General features: G+C 36.2%; 1 long non-coding RNA gene across 1 annotated transcript in view; it reads left to right on the top strand.

Moving 5' to 3' along the window:
* The window catches only part of LOC144311880 (uncharacterized), a 39,855-nt gene that overhangs the window by 11,620 nt on the left and 14,621 nt on the right, over positions 1-13,614 (top strand). Inside the window, exon 2 of the long non-coding RNA XR_013377370.1 lies at positions 11,864-11,979. This is a non-coding gene — a long non-coding RNA (uncharacterized LOC144311880). The remainder of the gene's footprint in view (positions 1-11,863; positions 11,980-13,614) is intronic.

Raw genomic sequence — 13,614 nt, 5'->3', positions numbered from 1 at the left:
TAGAAGAAAGATCATAAGTAAATTGAAAGAAATTTTCCTGAGAAAAAAAATCTCCAGAAAAATCTGTAACCAAAAATACAAATATTAGGACAGAAATCTTAATATTAGAGAAGAAATTGAGACTAGGGCAATTATTTTTGCAATATATATAGTTTAATCTAAATGGATAATGATATAGTGGCGGAGGGCTGAGGGTATGTAATTTAAAAGCTAAGCAAGGATTCTTAGCATAGAAAAGACACACTGCTGGGGGAAACATTATAATCTGGAACTAAAAATACTAAAATATCTCTGACAAAAATGAAGCATTAAAATAAGGCAGGATTCAGAGGTGGACTATTCTCAATATCTCTTCTTGGAAAATGAGGGCACAATAATAGAAAAAAAAGTCTATAATGAGAAGGAACTACTTATAAATTACTTTCATGTAATAGCCATGTGTATTCCACTAATAACAAAGTTTAGTAAATAGAGCAATGAAATAAACAATAAAACTCCAAAATAGCAAAAAAGACAGAGGCAAATAAAATTTTTCTAAAAAACAACAATAAAAAAGAAATGATTAGCAACTTGGTCCAATAGGCAAAAAATGAAATGGAAAAAGTAAATAACAATAAAAATAAACATTAGACATACATGAACCGGAAGAAATAAAATCTATTATAACCATTGTTATGCTAAATGTTAATATTTAAAAGCATTGAAAACTTTAAATGGAAAAGATATTATAAAAGGAGACACAGAAAAATGATCCTTCTGTATACTGCTAAAGGGTCATCATCAGTTCCTTTGGGAAGAATTAGAAATAAATAAAACCCATTTTTCATTATTTATATTTGATCTAAGGAATTCCTTTACAAAAGACATTGAATGGGAAGGAGGAAGGGAGGGAATAAGAGAGGGAGGAAAAAAAGTTGTATCTACTTGGTAGCGGTTCACCATTTATGTTCAAATGCCAAACATAGGAAAGTTGCCATTTATCATTTTGAATGGCTGGCATGCTCTTTGATTTAGAACATGTTCTTTGTAACTAGGAAAATGGTCCTATCTCTTACCCCAAAGAGATATTGAGGAAGTGTTTAATCAAAAGATAAAGAACAGAAATGCCTTTTCTCTAGATCCCTCTGTGTTTTGGTAGATTATCTCAATTGCCTCTATCATTTTCATCCTCTTAGTAAAAAACCAACTATGCTCCTACGGCAACAGTCAATCCTAGATTTTCCTTTCTGTCTCCATTCAACCTATACCAGATGTATCAATTTTTTAGGGCAGTCATACCAAAGTACCACTATCTAGCTGGCTTATATAACAGACATATATTTATTTTTGCACAATTCTGGAGGCTAAAATTCTAAGATCAAGGTGTTTATAGGGTTTTTCCGATGAGGCCTCTCTTTGCTTGTGGATGGCCATCTGCTCCCTGTGTCTTCTCATGGTCTTACCTCTCTATGTTCTAATCTTTTCTTTTAATAAAGGAACCAATTTTATTGAATTAGCCCCCACCCTACTGACCTCATTTTAATGTAATCACCTTTTTAAAGGCATTATCTTGGGACACCTGGGTGGCTCAGCGGTTGAGCAGCTGCCTTTGGCTCAGGGCGTGATCCTAGAGTTCCAAGATCCTGGAGTCCCGTGTTGGGCTTCCTGCAGGGAGCTTGCTTCTCCCTCTGCCTATGTCTCTGCCTCTCTCTCTCTCATGAATAAAGGCACTATCTCCAAATTCAGCCATATTCTGAGGTACCACAGGTTAGAATTTCAACTTAGGAATTTAGAGAGGGACAAAATTCAACCCATAGCCCCTGCCTTCCTCATCATTGCTTGCTAAGGATTGGAAGGACATTTCATTGACTCAGACTGATCAGTGAGCAGCAGCATTTTGGTGTTCGTTTTCCAGTCCTGTAGTGTCTATGAGATTGCTTAGAATCACCAGGGTCAAGAAATAATAGAATTAATTATCTTGCCAGCATTGCACACACTTCATATTATTATTTGTTGGCACTAATTTAGAGGCTTCCTGTCTGACCCTTGGTGAATATGGACTAAAGACAGAAATAAAGGAATGCTGGTAAAAGGAAAAACTTTTAGGGGCACCTGGGTGGTTCAGTTGGTTAAACATCTGCCTTTGGCTCAAGTCATGACCCCAAGAGGCTCAGGTAATGACCCCAGGGTCCTGGGATCAAGCCCTGACTTGGGCTCCCTGTTCAAGGGAGCCTGCTTCTCCCTCTCCTCCTCCTCCTCACCCCACTCTCCTCTCTTTCACTCACTCTCTCAAATAAATAAATAAAAATTAAAAAAAAAAAAGGAAGAAAAATTCTATTGTTCTCTATTCTCACACTTTGCTTATGAGACCAAATGTGTGTGTGTGTGGGGGGGGGTCCAATATTGAACAGCTATCTGGCATCAGTTGGTGTCCTGCAATTCAATTTAATTCTGACACTAACCAAATTTAGTACAGACACCACAGATTAAGGCCTCATCCCACAAAACACTCCCCAACTCAGATGCCAATCCTAGTGCCAAGTTATCACCTATACTCCTGACTGACCAGCTATAAATTAGGGGTTCCTCTGACACCGCTCTCGGGTTTGATAATTGTTAGAATGGCTCACAGAACCAAGATAATAGCTGACTTATTATTACTGATTTATGGCAAGGAGTATATTAGATGATACAAATGAATAGTCAAGTGAAGATTTCATACAGGATGTAATCCAGAAGTATCTTAAAGCAAAGCACAGGAGCTTCTTTATCCATGGAGTTTGAAATGTGCCACCAGCCTGACACATACATGTGTTCTTGTTCACTAATCTGAAAGCTCTCCAAAGCCCTTTGGCTAAAGTTTTTATGGAGTTTCACTATGTAGCCATGATTGACTAAATCATTTACCATTGGTGATTAACAGGCTCTAGCTCCTCTCCCCTCCCAGATGTCAGGGGATGGGGCAGAAAGTTCCAACCCTCCAATCACATAGTTGGTTCACCACACTCCTTTTACCTCTATCAATCCAGAGCCAACTCAGGAACTGGGGACTAAAACCAAATATTAATTTATTTTATTACATTAGGATCTCTGTGCCAAGAACCAAGACAAAGACTATATATATATATATATATATATATATATATATATATATATATATATATTTATATCATTATATCATTATATCATTATATCATTATATCATAATATCATACTTGGAAAAACCTGCAATATATTATCTCTCTTCCTTAGAAGTATTTTTCTCTTGAATCAAGCTTTATTGGGTTAATAACTCTTGGTTATGTTTCAGGTAATTAAGTTTGACTATTACTTTTAATATCTCAGAACAAACCTCACCTAGAGGGGATAGAAAAGATCACATAATCTGCTCTAGGCAAGCAGAAGAGGTCAGTGTTTTTGTACAAGAAATGTCTTTATCTATTTATCCATCAAGTAATTTTTTAGTATCCATCACATTAGAAGCTCTCTACTAGCTGTTAAAACCATGCGACTATAGTCTCAACTATGACTAAAATAGACAGCACTGGTCTTCTCACACTTACAGTCTGATGAGGGGAGATACTATGAGCTGTACACCCTCTTCAGATCATACACATCATGTAAGATGATAAAATGTTAAACTTAGGATGAAAAAAATCTAGCATTTTTCATTCATTAAGAATCTGAGCACTCTCGGGGTTCTACTAAGAAATTGTTGCTTGAGAAACACTCAATTAAAAGTTGATTGCTGAATACAATACACATTTCCCCACAAAGATATACAAATGCCCAATAAAAACATCATTAGCTATCAGGGAAATGCAAAATAAAAGCACAATGAGGTACCACTTTATACCCAATAGGACAGCTATCATCAAAAAAGCAATAACAAGTGTTCTTAAGCTTGTGGAGAAATTGGAATCAACTAATACTGCATTGTAAAATGGTTATGCTACTTTGAAAACAATCTAACAGTGACTTAAAATGTTCAACATAAAGTTACCATTTGACCCAGCAATTCCACTCCTGTGTATGTACCCCAAGCAAACAAAAATATATGTTCACGCAAAAATTTATACACAAACGTTCATAGCAGCATTATTTATAATAACCTAAAAGTGAAAACGACCCGAACACCTATCAACTGATAAACTGACAATCAAAATGTGATATACCCATACAGTGGAATATTATTATGCAATACAAGAAAATGAAGTATTATTGCAGGTGCTATAATGTGGACAAATCTTACAGGTATGCTAAATGAAAGAAGTCAGTCACTAGAGATGACCTATGATACCATATAAATGAAATATTCAGAATAAACAAATCTACAGAGACCAAAAAAAAAAAAAAAAAAAAGAACACTGGTTTCCCAGGGCTGGGATGTTGGGGTAGAAAAAATGGAAAGGAATTGGGGAATGAATGCTAATGGATATGAGGTTTCTTTTCTGGGTGATGAAAATATGTTCTAAAATTGTAATGATAGTTGCACACTACTGAATTGTACACTTTAAATAGGTGAATTGTATATTATGAATTATGTCTCAAAGCTATTATTTTTTAAATGCCAGTTGCTGTCATTCTAGGTACCTACTTCTCATTGATATGATGTTAAAAAATAGGAAAACAGGTATAAGTAGAACAGTCATTACTGATATAAAATGATTACCTCAATGGTCTTTATCCTTTAAAATTGTCATCGAGATAATAGCTCAACATTAGCAAAGTTAGGTAAGGAATTGAATTCTTCTAGTTTCTTCCATTATATTTTCTCCTTATGGATTGCAAAACCTCAAAAGGTGCCGTTCACAAGATAGTACTGCAAATGGCACCCCCTGGAGTTCAGAACAAAACCGAAACAGCAATCTGCAGGGATCCTGATTGGGCCATTGCTCCAATGGGTAGAAGAGGTTTAGAAGTATTTGAACTTCCCAAAGGTAACATATATCCTGATTTGTTTGCTGAAATTTACCATGTACTTTGCATTCTATTATCCTTTCCCAGGACCATGAAATCAGTATTTAGAAAAGCAAGGCATTTACTAACATCTGTAAATTACCGCTCTGAGGAGCCAGTATGGTGGGAGTCATGGACTGCTATCTGGCTGAACAAACTTGTTCCAGTGATTTTCTACACTCAAGCAACCCCAAGCAACCTTAAAAACAAAACTAAATCTTTTTATTTTAAGCTTATATAAAAAAATCAACATGATAGAATTTAGCGATTTAATTTGTTTCCTTTAATTTAATTTTCACATGCCAAAGGTGCAGACTAAAGAGGTGTTAAAATGCAGGGAACAACTTTATAGAATTATCCTTGCTCCCTGTAAGAGGTTATGAAGATGACATTGGTGAGCATTCCCTGAACCACTAAATTTTAATGCAGGTTGATTTGGGCATATTTAGGTGAAGTGTGTAAAGGGCTGACTTCCTTGAGATTTCACAGTGTACATAGATCATAAATGCACATCCTTGATGTTTCCCAAAGGTCCTTATGTTATCTGCTTAGAAGGCAGTACATTATATGTGAAATGCTGAAATCACGTCCACTATATGCAGACAGTGAAAATTTTTTTTCTGTAAATATTGATTCTTCTTTAAAAGTTTCAGTGAATTAATGATGAAATATGTTTTAAATAATAGATTACAATAAGTTAATATGTATGAGAAATAGTTTGAGGAAATCATAAAGAATTGTGTCTTTCCCTAACAACAGTTATAGATAAAATGATAAATATTACTTTTGTCTTTCATTAGAAAAGTAATGCTTATTCCTTAAAGAACAGGTTGAACACAGAGAACATTTTATACTATCCCAAGAACCACCACCATACAATAATCATGCTAACATTTTGGTGCATTTCCTCTTATGTTTTTATATATAATTTATTTTGTTTAGCAGAGCATCAATTATATATTTAACTATACTATTTATCTTTATAGTTTGGGTCCAAAGCACAGATGTAAGCCTGAATCATGCCATATTTTTCACTCACACATGCACACACACACCAACCACAATTTTATCTGAAGGACAAGTCCTATTTACTCTCATGTCCTTACTTTAAGCCAGAATATGTATATGCTCCCTTGAAGCTGAAAGCTTCCAGAAGAGCTATCAGAGTTCATTAGCCTGATCTAAACAGTTGCCAAAACAGATGCCTGGGGTTGAGAAGAAACTCAGGACAGTTGCCACTGTGGATGTTGGAATTCATCATCTTATATAGTTCCAATGCTAATGCTTGGACTGCGACTTGTTTCAGAGACATTATTATCTTCCAGGCAGACCACTGGGTTTGTTTAAGGTAGAAGAGAGGACAGCCTTACCATCAGGGTCGTGAAAGCTAAGGATTTCACACCAACATTAGCCTTGGATTCCATGATAGCCATTTAGATTCAGTCATAAAAGTTACTTTTGCTAGGACAGAAGCCTGGCTAGGACAGGATATATCTCTGTGTCACCCATGAAACCACTTCCTTTTTACTTAAAGCTTTAGAGCAAGGGAGAGCCCACTCATTCTTTCTGTGCCTATCTGCTTTTATGGAAAGTTTAGCTCAGTAGTAATACTATCCTCACCTGATCCCAGGACCTCACTCTGGGCCACCTCAATCCAACTGGCTTAGAAGAATGGGGTTGGATCTTGTTCTCTTTTTCTCTCCTAAAGCTCCTGGCACCTTATATAAATAAGCCCACTAATTCCAAAACACAACTTCAATACTTTCCTTAAGCAATAAAACAAAAATTTACCTTACCAAACAAATCATTGTCCTCTACATATAAGGCCACATCACATGGTAGTTAACAGTATGGGTTCAGGCACCTGGGTGGCTCAGTGGTTGAGTATCTCCACCTGCCTTTGGCTCAGGTCGGGATCCTGGGATCCTGGGATCGAGTTCTCTCTCTGCCTATGTCTCTATCTCTTTATCTGTGTCTCTCATGAATAAACAAAATCTTAAAATGATAATAATAATAATAATAATAATAGTATCGGTTCTACAGCTTCAAGGCCGGGATGCAACTCTCATGTCTGTCATTTACTTTCTTTATGACCTTGGTCAAATACCATAAATCTTCTGTGCCTAGACTTCTTCATCTGCATAACAGAGACAATATCAATGTCTTCTTCACAAAGATGTATCAGAATTCAGAATTAACTTATGTAATGCACTTAGAAAAGCACTTGACAAGTAGTAAACACTGAATATATATTACTTATCAGTATCTTGATTTTTCTCACTCAGATTATGAGTATTTGCTATGCTATTTGATAGATGCCTATTTTCTATCAAATGAACTTAAGTTTTTTCAATAATTCTCTTATAATCAGACATTTAGCTTTTTTTTTCAGTTATTTACTACTATTACTCTATGGATATAAATATCTTTGTGCACGAAGTTGCTTATGTTTAGTGTTACATTTTTGAGTTCAAGTTTTCCAAAATGGAAACAACTACATTAAGGAATAAACAGTTAGGAGCACCTGATAAATTTTGCCAGAATACCTTACAGAATCAATCTAATTGTGTTCAGCAATTTTGATGCCAATTTAGTCTCATATCTCAAAAGGTAGAATGTGAAAAAGAAAAAAAGCCTCTTCCCCAATTTTTTAAACAAAGTTGTCAAGCCTAACCTTCAGACATTACCATGGATCTTATCTCTCCTCACTTTTTGTTCTGAGAGCAATAATACCATGCCAAACCAATACGTGGGCTTGAATTTAAACTTGGTAAAAGTGTAAAATGGTAGCTGACCTGCAATACCAATATTCTCAGTCTGTACAGCTCTCGGTATATATTGCTTAAACATTCATTGTACCAAAAGCCTTATGATGGAATCAAATGAAAAAAAGGGATGACTCAGAGACAAATACCTGAGATAAACCTGAAATGCATAAATTCAGGATAGTAGATAAAGAAAACTTAGAAAAGCAAAATCATTTCCTATCATCAAAATGTTACTATAGAAGAGCAGCATAGCAAAGTAGGTAATGAGAGCTCTAGGTTAGACTGCTTAGTGTAAGTGTGAGGTCTACCACAAATAATGTTTATTTTGAGCTAGTCTTAATATTAGATAAAATCTAATGGGAGACTGAATTTTGGTAGGTCTTCATTTATGGTACAGGGATGACTGAATTCAACTGTCCCCTAACATTCCTCATAAAATTTTGGATGGGCATGTGATCACCCAGTTAAACTACATTTCCCGCAACTCTCACATCTGAGTTTGGCTGTGTGATAGAGTTCTGGCCATGGGGATATAAGAAAAAATTGAGTGTGCAATGCCTGGACATTGCCTTTAAAAGGAGTGAGTCTATACTCTCTAGTCTTTGCCTCTTCCCATAGTTTGATACATGGTGAGATGTGAAGGATGTGCCTTGGTTACACATACAAAACAAAAATATTGTAGATGACTGAGCTGAACTGTTCTATGAGAAGGGGTTAAGGTTCCAGGCATTTTAAAAGTAGGGTTTCCTTGTTATTGCAACTTAAGCTGCACCCTTTCTAATATAATACAACTCCACCAAAAGTCATTTGTTTTTATTTGAATTTTTAAAAAGAATAGGCACAAAATATCTAAAAAACATATTCACTGACTTCCACATTGTTCAATGATCTTACCCTAGCTGCCAGGAGTACCGTTGGTCCCCCACCTTCATCTGTCAGTTCTTCAAAGTTTGCCTTAGCTGTATAAGGCCACCTTGCCCATGTTCACACCCTAATAAACAGCTTGCACACTACAACTTTCTCATGTCTACTTCCCAGAGAGTTCAACCTACAACAGTATGATAGAAGTGGTCCCAAAACTCAGGCGGTAGAGTGGATTCTACGGCTGGATTAGTCACCGTCTGGCTGTCAGTTAAGGTCTCATCATTTGTAGACAGAACACAGATGGACCTTGGTACAACTACATGGCCCAATTGCTAAAACTCACTGGTGCTGAATTGTGATGGTGTACCAGAGCAAGGGAAGGCGTGAGCTAACACAATGTATGAAGCATTTGAAAAACTGGGGTAAATAGTAACCATAATGACAATGGAATTAAGTGGCTATTAGTAAGCTCCTCTGATGCTCTAGAAAAAGACAATGAAAAGCTGAGAGCAATTAACAGGCAATTGAAAGCCAAGTGTGAGAGCCAGAGAGCCTCTTTGGTGGTAATAAGCTCTCACTTCCTGCAGCAAGGGGCCAAAGTTAAGGACCAGACTCAACATTTAATTGTTACTTAAGGAATTTGTACTTTGTCTTCCAAAGACTCTAGGTTCCTCAGAGATAGAGGTCTTGGTAATCCATAAGGCATACTGCCACCAGGGAACTAAGCAAGAGACCCTTTGGGTTATAAGCAAGAGCCATTGCCTCAGCACTTTGCACACAATGTGTCAAGAGACCAGTTGGCAGAAAGTCACCCCCTTGGCAGAGTTCCTATTACACAACATGGCAAGGATGAATATTTTTGGCACTCCAGTGTTCCACTTGGGTGCTGCTTGATACTCCTTGCCAAATTTTGATGCTACATCAACAAGTGAAGCAACATTGCCCTGAGAAGGACATAGTGGCCAGAAATGAGGTTCTGGATCATGCCACCAGATAAGCCAATGAAATCACCAGAGACACTAACTGGTGTTTAGGAAAATCTGGAATGTACAGATGAGGAAAGACACAAAGAGCATCAGTTGCAACCCCAAAACCAGCTATCATAGCAGGGGCTCTGGTTTATCTCAACTAAATTTCCTTTTCTAAGTTTATCTCAAAAAGAGGGAAATCAATTGGAGAATTATATATTTATATATTTATAATTTTATAAGTTTATATAAGTTTATATATTTATAAATTTTTATATATAAATTTATATATTTATAAATATACATATATATAAATATATATACATAGTCACACACATATGTATATTTACATACAGTCACACACATAAATATATCTAATCTGTGTATATGTAATTATATATAATTTACATATATTTACAATAATAGACATACAAAATTTTGGATATACAAATCTGAGTGCAAAGGGTGGATTATAGTGGGCACAATGATGCACTGCTTAAGGAAGGGTTTGTCTCAGCCACTGGAAGAGACAACTGGAAGAGCCAAGGCTGTCTCAGACAACAACCCTTGGCTATCAGCCCCTTAAGGAACTGCCTTAGCTGCACATTCATCTGACTCAAGGTTACACCCTTCCTGGGGAAACACACATTCAGTGACTAACTGTGGTAGGGTATTAAAAGCCTAACCATTTTGGCCCAACCAAGGATAATTCTGGATGGACCATTTTAACTCTGGAGTTAGCCAAAGCTGTTATCATCAGATGGGCATTGTGGCTCTCTTTTTGCCCCATGTGGCTTCCTTTCTCTTCTTCTCATGGGTTTTGCTCTTATAGGCATTCCCTAATAAACATTGCATATGCTACAACTGGTCTCAGCATCTGCTTGCCAGGAAATCTACCCTGTTGTGACATACACTTTAACCCTCATACCCCTTGAAACACATTATTCACTTAGATTATAAGACAGTGTAGTCTCTTGTTTTTTCTTCTACTGCATCCGGCCACTATTTCTTCCCCCTTTTTTGTCCTTTCTTTAACTCAGCATGCTCCAGGACTCCCTTTTCAGTCTTTATCCCTCTTATCTCTCCATTTCTCATGCTGATATTAGCTAGTCCTCTTGCTTTAAAAATCATGCAATCTGTTTTTAATAAAGCAGACAAAACATTTTGTTAAAACTGTGGAGGCCGAGAAAATGAAGGCCATTCCACTTCAAGTTCAGCATTAGCACAAGTACAGCCATCCCAGGCCCCTGTGAATAAGAGCTGAAATTTACATTACTTCAGTTACAGGAAGAAAACAGTTTACAGCTTAACGTCCTAGAAAGCCCCATATTAGAATGAGAACAGAGCCCAAGCCAAGGGCTGGAAGCCCCATATTAGAATAAGAACAGAGCTCAATGCCCTTAAAAGCCCCATATTAGAATGTAAAGGGAACTTGAAAAATTCCTCCACCCCTTCTGGAGGTCCCCTAGACTAGCCCATAAAACTCAGCTGAAACCCACCTAGGGGTCCAAGTCCCTGCTACGCTGTGTCAGCTGTGTCGGGTATACTTGGACCCAAGCTCGAGCTTGTAAATAAACCCTCGTGTGTTTGCATCGGTGTCGGCTCCTTCGTGGTTTCTCCGATTCCCAATCTTGGGCACAACAAAAACACTGAAATCATGTCACTCCTGCCAAAACCATCCCATAAAACTCAGTTTTGGTTTTGTTTGTTTTTTGCTACAATGATCTACAGGTGTTGACACTAAGGGCTCTCAGACCTAGATATACATTAGAATTACCTGGGGAGCTGAAGATCTAGGTTAGAAAAAATAAGTACAGTATTTCAACTTTATGAAAAATTATTTATGAAAAGAATTTTGATAAAACAGGTATATTATTATGTCACCAAATCAAGTACAGATAATGTTACCAAGCAATAACAGCCACAGATATAGGTATAATAAAGCACACTTTTGAATACTACTAAAGTCAGATTCATACTTATGTCCATAACCACTCCCAACCATTACCATTAATCATTAATTACATAGATCAAACCTTAAGAATCATCTTTGGTTTTCCACTTTTTCTCATACCCTTACTCCATCCATCATCAAAGCCTGTGGCTCTATTTTCAAAATATATCCTTTATAGAAGTAATCATTAATGTTCAACACATATATCCCCAATATCCTTCATATTTCCCAGTCCCTGTGGATTTTAAGTTGGAACCATGGAATTAATACAAGTCAAGGAAGTTTGAATGGCAATAATGAGTATCATCTCCAGTCTAAAGAATCCAGGAGCTGATATGCCTCCTTTATCTCTCATTCTTCCTCTGCTGCAGTGACCTTGAAGGCGCCATGCTCCAGATGGTGAAGCTAAAGATGGAAGAAACTTTGATTCTCCAGTCACCATTTAGAAGAGAGCTTCTTTGGACAGCTGCCCAAATTGCATCAGACTGTGAGATAAAAAATACACTTTTAATGGGTTAAGCCATGGAGATTTGGGGATTTATGTCTTATAGCAGCTAGCATTAATTACTCTAAAAATTAACATTGGTAACAGGAATGGGCAGGGGTTCTCTAAAGAAAACAAAAGCAAAAATATAAAGCATATGTTCAGGGGTCAAATGTCAGGTATAGTAACTATGATCATATCATTACTGAGCTAGCAACTCTAGGGGAGGAAATGGGAAAATAGAAAATAAGTAGTGTTCATTGCGAAGTATAGGCTCTAAAACTATCCCTCTTCACAGATTTTCCTCTCTCCACTTCCCACAATTTAACCCTTCATTCTGTTCTATATCATTTTATATTACTCATTATTATCCTAAATTATACTATATTGTTGTTTCCTCATTGAGGATCTGTCTCACGAGCATAAAATCTCCACAAAGAAATGGCATAGAGTCCCATGTTTACCATTTTATCATTAGAATCTTTAGCAGTATCTGCCATACAGTAACAAAGAATAAATGTTGAATGAATGAACATACTTTTCATTTGAGATGAAGACTCCTTTAATATGCTGTGGGAACTGTTGTTACTCTTCCTTCTCTCTCTTATTCTACTTCACTTTCTTGTTCTCTCTACACAGTCTCTTTTCTTTTCCATTTGTGCATCTGCCTATTCTTTTCTCCCCACAGACTGGTTTCTCTGCTTCCAAGTTTACCCAACAGCCCCCCATTTTCCAAATTAATGTGTTCTCTTGCTATACTGTAATTCCAAGTTACCCTAAGAAATTATCTAATTTAGCTAGCTTGGGCCATTTATGATCATGTATGGTTATTTGGGGGGAGGAGATATATACACAATGGTTAATGCAATGTCCTAGGCAGAAATCTCAAAAGATGTCTACTATAAATGTTCTTGGCAACAGAATAATGAAGAGGAAGCTGATTAATGAATTTTCAAATAGTTGTCCCCTATTTGTGGCATAAATCCTGTACAGGTGGTTCCTGAGGATACCAACCATTGGAAAAAGTAATGAAGAAAAGCCCTAAAACTGCATTCTAAAAAGGAAATAGCTTAGTATTGACCATTTTGAAGAACAAGGAAATAATAAATATTTTAATCAAATTATATATCATGCAATACCCCCAAATCTTTGGAGTTACTTGCTCACAGTTATATGTTTAAAGCAAAACTCTCCTCATTGGAAGCATATTCAATCACAATATTACACAAAGATTATGAGGGTTAAAAATGGAATCACATATGCTTTTTCTTATATGTAAATATTTTATTCTGTCATTCATTTAGGAAAAGAAAAATTAAACAGCTCTAGCAACAAATTTATAAGCAGATGAAAAAGAAAGTCAGCTATAGTTTATTCTGGTACTTGCCTGGAAAAAGTTATAGATCAAAATAAAGATTCTGACAGTAAATACTATGTTTATGAGTGTGTTTTGTCCATGAATAGAGCTACTGATTTAAAATAAACTCACAGCTTATACTTCAAAAATTATGTTTTAAATGTTACTCTAATTATGTTGTCCAGTATAATCAGGCCTATTGGCACTGTCATTTTAGGAAAATAATTTTAATATATTTTGTTATTTGATAACTCTTTAATGTATTTGTGGCATACATAGTT

The sequence above is a fragment of the Canis aureus genome, chromosome 4, assembly GCF_053574225.1.
Source record: "Canis aureus isolate CA01 chromosome 4, VMU_Caureus_v.1.0, whole genome shotgun sequence".
Lineage (NCBI taxonomy): Eukaryota > Metazoa > Chordata > Mammalia > Carnivora > Canidae > Canis > Canis aureus.
This window is presented reverse-complemented; position numbering and strand designations above follow the sequence as displayed.